This window comes from Oncorhynchus nerka, linkage group LG20 (assembly GCF_034236695.1).
Source record: "Oncorhynchus nerka isolate Pitt River linkage group LG20, Oner_Uvic_2.0, whole genome shotgun sequence".
Taxonomy (NCBI): domain Eukaryota; kingdom Metazoa; phylum Chordata; class Actinopteri; order Salmoniformes; family Salmonidae; genus Oncorhynchus; species Oncorhynchus nerka.
This window is the reverse complement of record NC_088415.1, coordinates 76,429,215-76,443,311: the sequence shown is the minus strand read 5'-3', so window position 1 is coordinate 76,443,311 and position 14,097 is coordinate 76,429,215. Positions and strand designations below refer to the sequence as shown.

At 48.6% G+C, this 14,097-nt stretch overlaps 1 protein-coding gene across 1 annotated transcript in view; it reads right to left on the bottom strand.

The window, feature by feature from the left end:
• Positions 1-7,109, bottom strand: part of LOC115103146 (integrin beta-1-like) — a 30,293-nt gene extending 23,184 nt beyond the window's left edge. Inside the window, exon 1 of the mRNA XM_029623855.2 lies at positions 6,761-7,109. The gene's annotated coding sequence lies outside the window, so the exon portion shown is untranslated. The remainder of the gene's footprint in view (positions 1-6,760) is intronic.
• Positions 7,110-14,097: the final 6,988 nt, after the last annotated feature.

The window sequence follows — 14,097 nt, the reverse complement described above, 5'->3', positions numbered from 1 at the left end:
CGTTCTGCCAGTCATTAAAGGTCTGTGGTTCGTGTCCCCAGTCCGGTACGTCCTGTGCCTGCTCCTCGCACTCTCCCTGAAGTGTGTGCCACCAGTCCAGTGCCACCTGTGCAGGCTCCACACACTAGGCCTCCAGTGCGCCTTCCCAGTCCGGTACGTCCGGTGCTAGCTTCCCGCACTCGCCCTGAAGTACGTATCTCCAGTGCGGTGCCACCTGTACCGGCTCCACGCAATAGGCCTCCAGTGCGCATTCACAGTCCAGAGCTTCGGGCGACGGGTTCACAGTCCGGAGCTTCGGGCGACGGGTTCACAGTCCGGAGCTTCCGGCGACGGTCCGCGGTCCGGAGCCTCTTGCGGCGGTCCCCGGTCCGGAAACTCCTAAGACGGTCCACTGTCCAGAACCTTCTGCGACGGTCCACGGTCCGGAACCTCCTGCGACGGTCCACGGTCCGGAACCTCCTGCGACGGTCCACGGTCCGGAACCTCCTGCAACGGTCCACGGTCCGGAACCTTTCGGAGCTTCCAGGCAAAGTGTCCAGTCCAGCTCCAAGGCTGAAACCTTCCTCTGCGCCGGTGCCCAGTCCAGCTCCAAGTCTGAAGCCTTCCTCTGCGCCGATGCCCAGTCCAGCTCCAAGGCTGAAGCCTTCCTCTGCGCCGGTGCCCAGTCCAGCTCCAAGGCTGAAGCCTTCCTCTGCGCCAGTGCCCAGTCCAGCTCCAAGGCTGAAGCCTTCCTCTGCGCCGGTGCCCAGTCCAGCTCCAAGGCTGAAGCCTTCCTCTGCGCCGGTGCCCAGTCCAGCCCCAAGGCTGAAGCCTTCCTCTGCGCCGGTGCCCAGTCCAGCTCCAAGGCCGGAGCCTTCCTCTGCGCCGGTGCCCAGTCCAGGCACGGTGTACAGTCCAGCTCCAAGGCCGGAGCCTTCCTCTGCGCCGGTGCCCAGTCCAGGCACGACGTCTAGTCCAGCTCCAGGGCAGGAGCTTTCCTCTGCACCGATGACCAGTCCAGACACGGCATCCAGTCCAGCTTCATGGCCGGAGCTTTCTTCTGCGCCGGTGTCCAGTCCAGGCATGGCGTCCAGTTCCGCTCCAAGGCCGGAGCCCTCCTCTGCACCGGTGCCCAGTCCAGGCACGGCGTTCAGCCCGGCGCCATGGCTGGATCCGGGGTCTGGGCGGGGGCTACGACCTGCACCGGAGCCGCCACCGACACTAATCACCCCCCCCACCCTCCCCATTTGGTTACAGGTTTTGCGGCCAGAGTCCGCACCTTTGGGGGTGATCTAGTATATCTATTTCTATGTTGGTGCTAATGTGGTTCCCAATTAGAGGCAGCTGTTTATCGATGCCTAAGATTGGGGATCATATCATATTTAGGTAGCTATTTCCCCACCTGTGTTTTGTGGGATATTGATTGTTTGTTAGTGTGTTTGGGCACTACGTCCTCACGGTCTTTGTAAGTTTCGTTATTTTGGTTTTATACTCACGCTGCACCTTGGTCTGCTCATTTCCAAGATCGAGACAACTGAAGACTGAAGGACTTCACAATAACATTCTGGTCATTCAGCAGACACTCTTATCCACAGTGACTTACAGTCAGTGTATTCAACTAAGGTAGGTAAGACAACCACAGCTCACTGCAATGAAAACCCTACTAAAAATAAATTCTACATTATATTACCCCAGTCTATCACTGACCAGAAAAATGGATTTCTATGGTCTAAAACAGAGCCCAGAGAGGACACTAGAGGTAATCCTCTAAGCCAGTGGTCACCAACATTTTCTGAGTCAACATCATTTTCGCAGTCAAAAAGCAAGCAAAGATCAACAACTCTGTTTAAAAAACAAACATTACTTCATAAAAAAAAAATGAATAACACAAACCAGTTTAGAGAGGGGGAGAAAGTACAAGACCTAACACCTATTCCCTAAGTCAGTTGGTTGTGTCTATGGGATGTTCCATCTTAAGTGGTAGCTAAACTATCTAACACTTTGATCTGGTGATGTAGCCACTTGAACCTGACTGTAATTAACAGAGAGCACACCTGCATGGATTTTCTCACGGCCTCACTCACCTCGCTGTGACTTCTACGACGCCGGTTAACCACATGAAAATGTTCTCGTCCATGGACCACCTTGGACTGCACGGTGCATACAAATAGGGAGGAGTACAAAACGAGTACATTTGATGGTATTCATTATGAAGATTAGCCTGTTAAATAAATGTGTACGTGCTTTTGAGTCTATAGATTATCTCAACACTTTCAATGCGGGAATGGTTGCTATGAATGATAACCACGCAAAATAAGTTTGCATCTTTAATTGTGCTGAGTTAGCAGTCTAAGTAAGGTGAACGAACACCCAACCCCCACTGCCTGTGTCACAGTCCCCTCCCCGCTCCCCTCTCCCTCTGTCCATTAGCTCTCCTAGCAGCAGGGCAGTGAATGAAGCCATTTCCTTAATTAAACTGCTGTGCACACTGTGCTCTCTTAACAGCACTGTGTGGATGGATCAGGAAGAGCATTCAGTTGTACCGGTGAGTACAAGGGAATATTGAGGAAACCCAACCTAAACTGAGGTTTTTTTCTTCTTTATCCGGTTCATTTGTATGTTTAACAGGGGGCATCTCCCGAGCTACTAGCCAGTAAGTTACTCAGTCATGTGAATGAGAGCTGCCTTCTTAAGATGATATGAGCTGTAATGCAGTGCTGATCAAGGATCAGGTCTCCCCCTGTTCATGGAATCTCATTCACTGTGATCTAAAAGGTTAAACTGATCCTAGATCATCGCTCCTACTCTGAGACGCCTGATACAAAAAGCACCCTTTCAACACAAAACGTGTAACTGCTCTCAGAAATGGAGTTGGGGGTGGGGGCTGGTCTAGCTCGTACTCAGAGAATGAGACAATACATTCCAACTTAATAGGCCCTTGTTCCAGATCCAGACCTCAACCCATGAAACGCAGTGTCCATGACTCATAAGAATTTCCCCCATGAAGAATCTAGGACCACTCAATTCAGTCAACACTGCCAGGACTGGGGGTCTAGCTTGAAATGTGACTCATATGTGACTGGGAAATCTGAAGGGCATAGTCAGCCATCTGTTGAATCAGTCGGACAACTGGGGGAGACATATGTGTCAAGTGTCTCAGAGTAGGAGTGCTGACATAGGATACGTTTCGGCTTTTAGATCACAATGAATAACATTACATGGCAGGGGAGGACCTGATCCTAGATCAGCACTCCTACTCTGGGATGCTTCATATAGTAATAGGTCTATGACCCCATGACTACAGTATGATATTATCCGGACACTCCTAGTCTAGTGTCCCAAATGGTACCCTTCTCCCTTATAGTGTGCTACTTTTGACCAGAGCCCTAGTGCATTACTTTTTAAGTAGTGTGCTATAAAGGGAATAGGGGGCCATTTGGGACACTGTCCTAGGTCAGCCCAGTGATAATGGCGCTGTTAAGTCATAACAATGTAACTAGGGGAAGTGACTGATTGGGTCAGCTCAACAACACCACTAGTTCTCTGTGTGCTATTAAGAAGCCTCTGAAGTCACTGTGTGTGTGTGTGTGTGTGTGTGTGTGTGTGTGTGTGTGTGTGTGTGTGTGTGTGTGTGTGTGTGTGTGTGTGTGTGTGTGTAAAATCAAATACAAGAGGGGGTTCACTTGTTGACTCCTGTCCTTAAGACAATGTAAATACTATGTTATTAAACATTCTAGTTCTATCTACCAGACAGGATCTCCTAATCAAAGACAGTCATTTTACCCCACCTACTCTGACTAAGGCCTTTTAACAAGGCCACTTTTGTCCTTAAAACAAAAACATAGCTGTGTGCTGTCTGTGCCACACTTGCTATCAGGATTGGTGGCAGTGCTTTCTAACACAGCAGCTCAACAAATCATTCTGCGCCTTGTATGCGGTTGGACCGTCGCCTGAAGCTCTGGAGTGGGGACCGTCGCCTGAAGCTCTGGACTGGGGACCGTCGCCTGAAGCTCTGGAGTGGGGATCGTCGCCTGAAGCTCTGGAGTGGGGACCGTCGCCTGAAGCTCTGGACTGGGGACCGTCGCCTGAAGCTCTGGACTGGGGACCGTCGCCTGAAGCTCTGGACTGGGGACCGTCGCCTGAAGCTCTGGACTGGGGATCGTCGCCTGAAGCTCTGGAGTGGGGATCGTCGCTTGAAGCTCTGGACTGGGGATCGTCGCCTGAAGCTCTGGACTGGGGACCGTCGCCTGAAGCTCTGGAGTGGGGACCGTCGCCTGAAGCTCTGGACTGGGGATCGTTGCCTGAAGCTCTGGACTGGGGACCGTCGCCTGAAGCTCTGGAGTGGGGACCGTCGCCTGAAGCTCTGGACTGGGGATCGTCGCCTGAAGCTCTGGACTGGGGATCGTCGCAGGAAGCTCTGGACTGGGAAGGCGCACTTGAGGGAGAGTGCGAAGAGCAGGCACAGGACGTACCGGACTGGGGACACGCACCGGACTAGGTGGGGGGAGGGGCGTATCTGTCAAGCGTCTCAGCGTAGGAGTGCTGACTTAGGATACGTTGCGGCTTTTAGATCACAATGAATAACATTAGCTGTGTGCTGTCTGTGCCACGCTTGCTATCAGGATTGGTGGCAGTGCTTTCTTACACAGCAGCTCAACAAATCATTCTGCGCCTCGCTTTCGGTCGGTGCGGAACGCCATACAATCGATGCATCGAAAATCTCTTCCCAACTATTTTGCAATCTACAGTGCATTCATAAAGTATGCAGACCATTCACTTTGTCCACATTTTGTTACGTTTCAGCCTTATTCTAAAATGGATTTAATTGTTTTTTCCCCTCATCAATCTACACACAACACTCCATAACGACCAAGCAAAAACAGTTTTTTATACATTTTTGGACATTTATAAACAATTAAAAACTGAAATATCACATTTACATAAGTATTCAGACCCTTTAATAGTTTGTTGAAGCACCTTTGGCAGCGATTACAGTCTTGAGTCTTCTTTTGTATGACTCTACAAGCTTGTTCAATCTTGGTTTCATCATCTCATGGTCCGAGAGTCCTTTAGGTGCCTTTTGGCAAACACCAAGCGGGCTGTCATGTGTCTTTTACTGAGGAGTAGCTTCTGTCTGGCCACTCTACCATAAAGGCCTGATTGGTGGAGTGCTGCAGAGATGGTTGTCCTTCTGGAAGGTTCTCCCATCTCCACAGAAGAACACTGGAGCTCTGTCAGAGACCATCTGGTTCTTGGTCACCTCCCTGACCAAGGCCCTTCTCCCCCGATTGCTCCATTTGGCTGGGCAGCCAGCTCTAGGGAGAGTCTTGGTGATTCCAAACTTCTTCTATTTAAGAATGATGGAGGTCAGAGTGCTCTTGGGGTCCTTCAATGCTGCAAAAAAACTGTTCGTACCCTTCCCCAGATCTGTGTCTCGACACAATCCTGTCACCGAACTCTACGGACAATTCCTTCGACCTCATGGCTTGGTTTTTACTCTGACATGGACACTCAACTGTGGGACCTTATATAGACAGGTGTGTGCCTTTCAAAATCATGTCCAATCAATTTAATTTACCAATCAAGTTGTAGAAACATCTCAAGGATGATCAATGGAAACAGGATGCACCTGAGCTCAATTTTGAGTCTCATAGCAAAAGGTCTGAAAACGTCTGTAGAGGCGTCACTACAGACTCTGGTTCGATTCAAGGTTCTATCACAACGGGCCGTTGTGGGTTTGGCCAGGGTTGGCCGTCATTGTAAATAAGAATTTGTTGCAGCTGACTTGCCTAGTTAAATAAAGGTTAAATAATAAAAAATGTATTATATATATATATATAATACATGTTTTATTATTTATTATTTAACCTTTATTTATATATATAAGGTTAAATAATAAATAAATAAAAATAATAATAGACAGCACTCATTGATATATATATAAGGTTAAATAATAAAAAATGTATATATATATATATATATTTAAAAAATAATAAAAAATGTATTATATATATATATATATATACATTTTTTATTATTTAACCTTATATATATATCAATGAGTGCTGTGAGACACTCCCATGCAAAAGTCTAGCTCAATGAAACAATCTGCCATTTAAGCATCTGTGCGATTACATTAGAAATCTATGTATACTGTACATAATCTAGCACATATTGATTGACATGGTACATTTTAGGCTACCTCGGGGAGACACACTCGAAGTATGGCCACTCGGGAGCCTAATATAGGCTGTAACTATTATTGATACAATATATCCCCTTCAAAATCACAAAATTACATCATGGAATAGGGCCTAGATTTAAGAATAGACTAACCTAACTAACTTTCAGTCTCTGAAACATGTCAAAGAAAACTTCATTTATGGTAGGGAGGAAGGCCTACGCTGTTATAGAAAGTAGCCGACAGACAGTGGAATAAAATGGGGGACAAACAAATACAAAGTATACCAACCAAAATGCGTCAAATTGCCATTAATATGGGCCTACGGCTGGACAATATAGGAACGTAAAGTTGGTAAAGATAAACACAGAAACGTCAATGTAGGCCTATTTAATAGGAGTGAATTTCCTAAGTGAATCGGTTTCGCTTAGCCCTGTCCGACTGCCGCTATCCCCACCCAAAGTTACCCAGCCCATTCCCCATCCCCTTTGTAGAATCTCTTGGATATTCATACATTTTTCGTACATTTTTGACATAGCCTTCATAGACCTACCAGATATGCTGGATAATCATTTTAGAAAATAACGTACATCATCTTACCTTGACTCGTGTTTTCTAAAATATATATATATTTTTTAATAATTTCAGAACCTCATTTGAGGCAAAATATCCCGTGCGCTTTTTCTAGATAAAAAAAAACAACTCGCGGAGGGGTCCCTACTCTGTAGACTACTCTTTTCACGGAAGAAAATACCCCAAGTATCAGTGACGTTGCCTATCCGTAAATAATAATTGCCTCGTACAAAATTGCAAAACGTCGAGGAAAAACGGTCTGTGAAAATGATAACTAGGGGAAGGAGTCCAGCTTGCCCGAACACGTTACAATATGTCCGCAGTGGCTCAGTCAAAGGCTAAATATTTTTCCCCTCAGCAGAGTGGACAGTGAATTTCGGGCACCTCTTATTATCTAGAACCTCCCACACAGGACATGCCGACTGTACTTGGAGCGCAATGAAGCAAGCTCACAGGCAGACAGACCTGTGAACCTTCCTGTGAGTAGGCAAAGTAAAACTACTTAATTATATGAGAAACTACTTTGTTCAAAGATGTTGAGGTGTTGCAGGGCAAATCCTTTCTTAGAAGTTGTATTTGCTGTGATATGGATGGTTAAACAATGATTCAATATGATAAACACTTAAACATGTTTGGAAGGTTCTACCTACTGATAAGAGCTGTTGCTAAGTGTCGATTCAACACTCGTACCTCAGATAAAGATCACATTCTAGAGATAAACAGTGTGTGAAACTTTACTCTCCAACACTCTTTTTGGGGCATATACTTGTGTTTAAACTACACAAACTGAATGTTGTTTGGTGAAAAGTATAGTAAACGCCTCCTAAGAGACAATGTAGTTTAGTGAAACCACTGTTGGCTTGTTTTTGTGATCAGTGAACAAACATGAAGCTTTAGTGACCCTGTTGTTGACCCTGTTGCAGAGCATTGTTTATTTGTAAGAAAGCATAGTTTAAGTTGTGCTTTCTTACTGCTGAGGAAGCTTTCTCCCGTTTTTTCCCATCAAATTTCACTTCTTCCAAACTGTGACACTAGTATACTATAACACGGGACCACCCGTACATAAAGAAATGGACTGGGGAGGCACACTGGAGGCCTGATGCGTGGGGCCAGCACAGGTGGCACCGGACTGGTGACACGCACCTCAGGGAGAGTGCGAGGAGCAGGCACAGGACGTACTGGACTGGAGAGGTGCACTTGAGGGAGAGTGCGAGGAGCAGGCACAGGACGTACTGGACTGGGGACACACACTTGAGGGAGAGTGCGAGGAGCAGGCACAGGACGTACTGGACTGGGGACACACACTTGAGGGAGAGTGCGAGGAGCAGGCACAGGACGTACTGGACTGGGGACACACACTTCAGGGAGAGTGCGAGGAGCAGGCACAGGACGTACTGGACTGGGGACACACACTTCAGGGAGAGTGCGAGGAGCAGGCACAGGACGTACTGGACTGGGGACACACACTTCAGGGAGAGTGCGAGGAGCAGGCACAGGACGTACTGGACTGGGGACACACACTTGAGGGAGAGTGCGAGGAGCAGGCACAGGACGTACTGGACTGGGGACACACACTTCAGGGAGAGTGCGAGGAGCAGGCACAGGACGTACTGGACTGGGGACACACACTTCAGGGAGAGTGCGAGGAGCAGGCACAGGACGTACTGGACTGGGGACACACACTTGAGGGAGAGTGCGAGGAGCAGGCACAGGACGTACTGGACTGGAGAGGTGCACTTGAGGGAGAGTGCGAGGAGCAGGCACAGGACGTACTGGACTGGAGAGGTGCACTTGAGGGAGAGTGCGAGGAGCAGGCACAGGACGTACTGGACTGGAGAGGTGCACTTGAGGGAGAGTGCGAGGAGCAGGCACAGGACGTACTGGACTGGGGACACACACTTGAGGGAGAGTGCGAGGAGCAGGCACAGGACGTACTGGACTGGGGACACACACTTCAGGGAGAGTGCGAGGAGCAGGCACAGGACGTACTGGACTGGGGACACACACTTGAGGGAGAGTGCGAGGAGCAGGCACAGGACGTACTGGACTGGAGAGGTGCACTTGAGGGAGAGTGCGAGGAGCAGGCACAGGACGTACTGGACTGGAGAGGTGCACTTGAGGGAGAGTGCGAGGAGCAGGCACAGGACGTACTGGACTGGAGAGGTGCACTTGAGGGAGAGTGCGAGGAGCAGGCACAGGACGTACTGGACTGGAGAGGTGCACTTGAGGGAGAGTGCGAGGAGCAGGCACAGGACGTACTGGACTGGGGACACACTTGAGGGAGAGTGCGAGGAGCAGGCACAGGACGTACTGGACTGGGGACACACACTTCAGGGAGAGTGCGAGGAGCAGGCACAGGACGTACTGGACTGGGGACACACACTTCAGGGAGAGTGCGAGGAGCAGGCACAGGACGTACTGGACTGGGGACACACACTTGAGGGAGAGTGCGAGGAGCAGGCACAGGACGTACTGGACTGGAGAGGTGCACTTGAGGGAGAGTGCGAGGAGCAGGCACAGGACGTACTGGACTGGAGAGGTGCACTTGAGGGAGAGTGCGAGGAGCAGGCACAGGACGTACTGGACTGGAGAGGTGCACTTGAGGGAGAGTGCGAGGAGCAGGCACAGGACGTACTGGACTGGGGACACACACTTGAGGGAGAGTGCGAGGAGCAGGCACAGGACGTACTGGACTGGGGACACACTTCAGGGAGAGTGCGAGGAGCAGGCACAGGACGTACTGGACTGGGGACACACACTTGAGGGAGAGTGCGAGGAGCAGGCACAGGACGTACTGGACTGGAGAGGTGCACTTGAGGGAGAGTGCGAGGAGCAGGCACAGGACGTACTGGACTGGAGAGGTGCACTTGAGGGAGAGTGCGAGGAGCAGGCACAGGACGTACTGGACTGGGGACACACACTTCAGGGAGAGTGCGAGGAGCAGGCACAGGACGTACTGGACTGGGGACACACACTTGAGGGAGAGTGCGAGGAGCAGGCACAGGACGTACTGGACTGGGGACACACACTTCAGGGAGAGTGCGAGGAGCAGGCACAGGACGTACTGGACTGGGGACACCACTTGAGGGAGAGTGCGAGGAGCAGGCACAGGACGTACTGGACTGGAGAGGTGCACTTGAGGGAGAGTGCGAGGAGCAGGCACAGGACGTACTGGACTGGAGAGGTGCACTTGAGGGAGAGTGCGAGGAGCAGGCACAGGACGTACTGGACTGGAGAGGTGCACTTGAGGGAGAGTGCGAGGAGCAGGCACAGGACGTACTGGACTGGGGACACACACTTGAGGGAGAGTGCGAGGAGCAGGCACAGGACGTACTGGACTGGGGACACACACTTCAGGGAGAGTGCGAGGAGCAGGCACAGGACGTACTGGACTGGAGAGGTGCACTTGAGGGAGAGTGCGAGGAGCAGGCACAGGACGTACTGGACTGGAGAGGTGCACTTGAGGGAAAGTGCAAGGAGCAGGCACAGGACGTACTGGACTGGGGACACACACTTGAGGGAGAGTGCGAGGAGCAGGCACAGGACGTACTGGACTGGAGAGGTGCACTTGAGGGAGAGTGCGAGGAGCAGGCACAGGACGTACTGGACTGGAGAGGTGCACTTGAGGGAGAGTGCAAGGAGCAGGCACAGGACGTACTGGACTGGAGAGGTGCACTTGAGGGAGAGTGCGAGGAGCAGGCACAGGACGTACTGGACTGGAGAGGTGCACTTGAGGGAGAGTGCGAGGAGCAGGCACAGGACGTACTGGACTGGGGACACACACTTGAGGGAGAGTGCGAGGAGCAGGCACAGGACGTACTGGACTGGGGACACACACTTCAGGGAGAGTGCGAGGAGCAGGCACAGGACGTACTGGACTGGAGAGGTGCACTTGAGGGAGAGTGCGAGGAGCAGGCACAGGACGTACTGGACTGGAGAGGTGCACTTGAGGGAAAGTGCAAGGAGCAGGCACAGGACGTACTGGACTGGGGACACACACTTGAGGGAGAGTGCGAGGAGCAGGCACAGGACGTACTGGACTGGAGAGGTGCACTTGAGGGAGAGTGCGAGGAGCAGGCACAGGACGTACTGGACTGGAGAGGTGCACTTGAGGGAGAGTGCAAGGAGCAGGCACAGGACGTACTGGACTGGAGAGGTGCACTTGAGGGAGAGTGCGAGGAGCAGGCACAGGACGTACTGGACTGGGGACACACACTTGAGGGAGAGTGCGAGGAGCAGGCACAGGACGTACTGGACTGGGGACACACACTTCAGGGAGAGTGCGAGGAGCAGGCACAGGACGTACCGGACTGGAGAGGTGCACTTGAGGCCACTGGTCGGATGTTGAGCAGAACACACTTGCACAACATCTCTCTCATCTCACTCTCTCCCAACTTCGCCATTGCCTCCCTAACAGTCTCTGGCTCTTCCCTCTGCTCAGCCGCCAGCTCCATGTGCCTTCCCCCCAAAAAACTTGGGGTTGTCCTTGGGCTTTCTGTAGCCGCGAACCCTGTCGTCGTCGCTGTCCTCCATAATCTCCTTTCGTCTGTCGCCAACGAAGGGTATCACATCTCCTCATCACTTCTTCCCTGTCTTCCCTGTCTTAGGTCAGTTAGGATCACCACTTTATTTCAAGAATGTGAAATGTCAGAATAATAGTAGAGAGAATGAATTATTTCAGATTTTAATTCTTTTAACACATTCCCAGTGGGTCAGAAGATTACATACACTCAATTAGTATTTGGTAGCATTGCCTTGAAATTGTTTATCTTGGGTCAAACGTTTCGGGTCGCCTTCCACAAGCTTCCCACAATAAGTTGGGTGAATTTTGGCCCATTCCTCCTGACAGAGCTGGTGTAACTGAGTCAGGTTTGTAGGCCCCCTTGCTCGCACACGCTTTTTCAGTTCTGCCCACACATTTTCTATAGGACTGAGGTTAGGGCTTTGTGAAGGCCACTCCAATACCTTGACTTTGTTGTCCTTAAGCCATTTTGCCACAACTTTGGAAGTATGCTTGGGGTCATTGTCCATTTGGAAGACCTATTTGCGACCAAGCCTTAACTACCTGACTGATGTCTTGAGATGTTGCTTCAATATATCCACATCATTTTCCTTCCTCCCTCATGTTGCCATCTATTTTGTGAATTGCACCAGTCCCTCCTGCAGCAATGCACGCACACCCACAAAATGATGCTGTCATTTTTATTTTTATTTTATTTCACCTTTATTTAACCAGGTAGGCAAGTTGAGAACAAGTTCTCATTCACAATTGAAACCTGGCCAAGATAAAGCAAAGCAGTTCGACATATGCAACAACACAGAGTTACACATGGAGTAAAACAAACATACAGTCAATAATACAGTAGAAAAATACGTCTATATACAATGTGAGCAAATGAGATGAGATAAGGGAGGTAAAGGCAAAAAAAGTCCATGGTGGCAAAGTAAATACAATATAGCAAGTAAAACACTGGAATGGTAGATTTGCAGTGGAAGAATGTGCAAAGTAGAGATAGAAATAATGGGGTGCAAAGGAGCTAAATAAATAAATACAGTAGGGGGAGAGGTAGTTGTTTGGGCTAAATTATAGATGGGCTATGTACAGGTGCAGTAATCTGTGAGCTGCTCTGACAGCTGGTGCTTAAAGCTAGTGAGGAAGATAAGCGTTTCCAGTTTCAGAGATTTTTGTAGTTCGGCCTAACAGTTATTATTGTTTCATCAGACCAGAGGATATTTCTCCAAAAAGTACAATCTTTGTTCCCATGTGCAGTTGCAAACCGTAGTTTGACTTTTTTATGGCGGTTCTGGAGCAGTGGCTTCTTCCTTGCTGAGCAGCCTTTCAGGTTATGTCAATATAGGACTCGTTTTACTGTGGATATAGATACTTTTGTACCTGTTTCCTCCAGCATCTTCACAAGGTCCTTTGCTGTTGTTCTGGGAATTGATTTTCACACCAAAGTACGTTCATCTCTAGGAGACAGAACGAGGCTGCGTGGCCCCATGGTGTTTATACTTGCATACTATTGTTTATACAGATGAACGTGGTACCTTCAGGCGTTTGGAAATTGCTCCCGAAGATGAACCAGACTTGTGGAGGTCTACAATTTTTTTCTGAGGTCTTGGCTGACTTTTTTTGAAAGGCAGTGAGTTTGAAGGTAGGCCTTGAAATACATCCACAGGTACACCTCCAATTGACTCAAATGATGTCAATTAGCCTATCAGAAGCTTCTAAAGCCATGACATCATTTTATGTAATTTTCCAAGCTGTTTAAAGGCACTGTCAGCTTAGTGTATGTAAACTTCTGATCCACTAGAATTGTGATACAGTGAATTATATGTGAAATATAATCTGTCTGTGAAATAATCTGTCTTGTGTCATGCACAAAGTAGATGTCCTAACCGACTTGCCAAAACTATAGTTTGTTAACAAGAAATTTGTGGAGTGGTTGAAAAATTAGTTTTAATGACTCCAACCTAAGTGTTTGTAAACTTCTGACATTAATTGTATATAGGAGATACAACCATCGAAGCTCTGCAGATTTTGCTGACAAGAGAAAGAATCATTACATCGTTTTGGTACTGTGCATATGTAGCTTGTTTTTGGTCACAGGTTCAGGATTGGCTGAAGAATTGTAATATTTACCTGGAGCTAACTCTGCAAATAGCACTGCTGGGTGATTTTAAAAAGTCATAATCAATCGATCAATAATGTAATACTCTTAGCAAAAATGTTTATCTTGAATTTACAATATGTAGAATCTATGAGAATAGAAAGGTTCAGAACTTTTGAGAAACATCACAGCACTGTTGAAAAATAAATGGCAAATAGAATTTGGGTAGTTCGAGGACCGCACATTTCTAATTTGGGTCTTGAGCTGAAAAAGCTTAAGGACCTCTGGTCTATGGTGATATTAAGAATAGCTCTATATCTGATAGCTCTATGGTGATGGTGGCTTTATCAGGACATTTCTCCTTAACCACACACATCTTCTTCGCACATTGGTACAGTATCTCTACCCGTAAGCAACTATACTTTACAGGAACTGAGCTGTGCTGGTAATTCACTTTATTTGATCACGTAATACCCCCAATAACTGTATGTGTGAGAAACTGTAACACACTGACAATGCACTAGATTACTTGATTTGTTGCTATTGATTTGGAGTGGCCCGTCACGTGCAGCATTCTATACAACACCGCCCTCCAGTGTTCAATGTGGATATGACAAAGGACACATTAAAAGGGTACAACATTTACATTTACATTTAAGTCATTTAGCAGACGCTCTTATCCAGAGCAACTTTGGGTATATGATGGGGCAACTACACAATTATCACTTTCTGAACCAAAACAACTTGAAATAG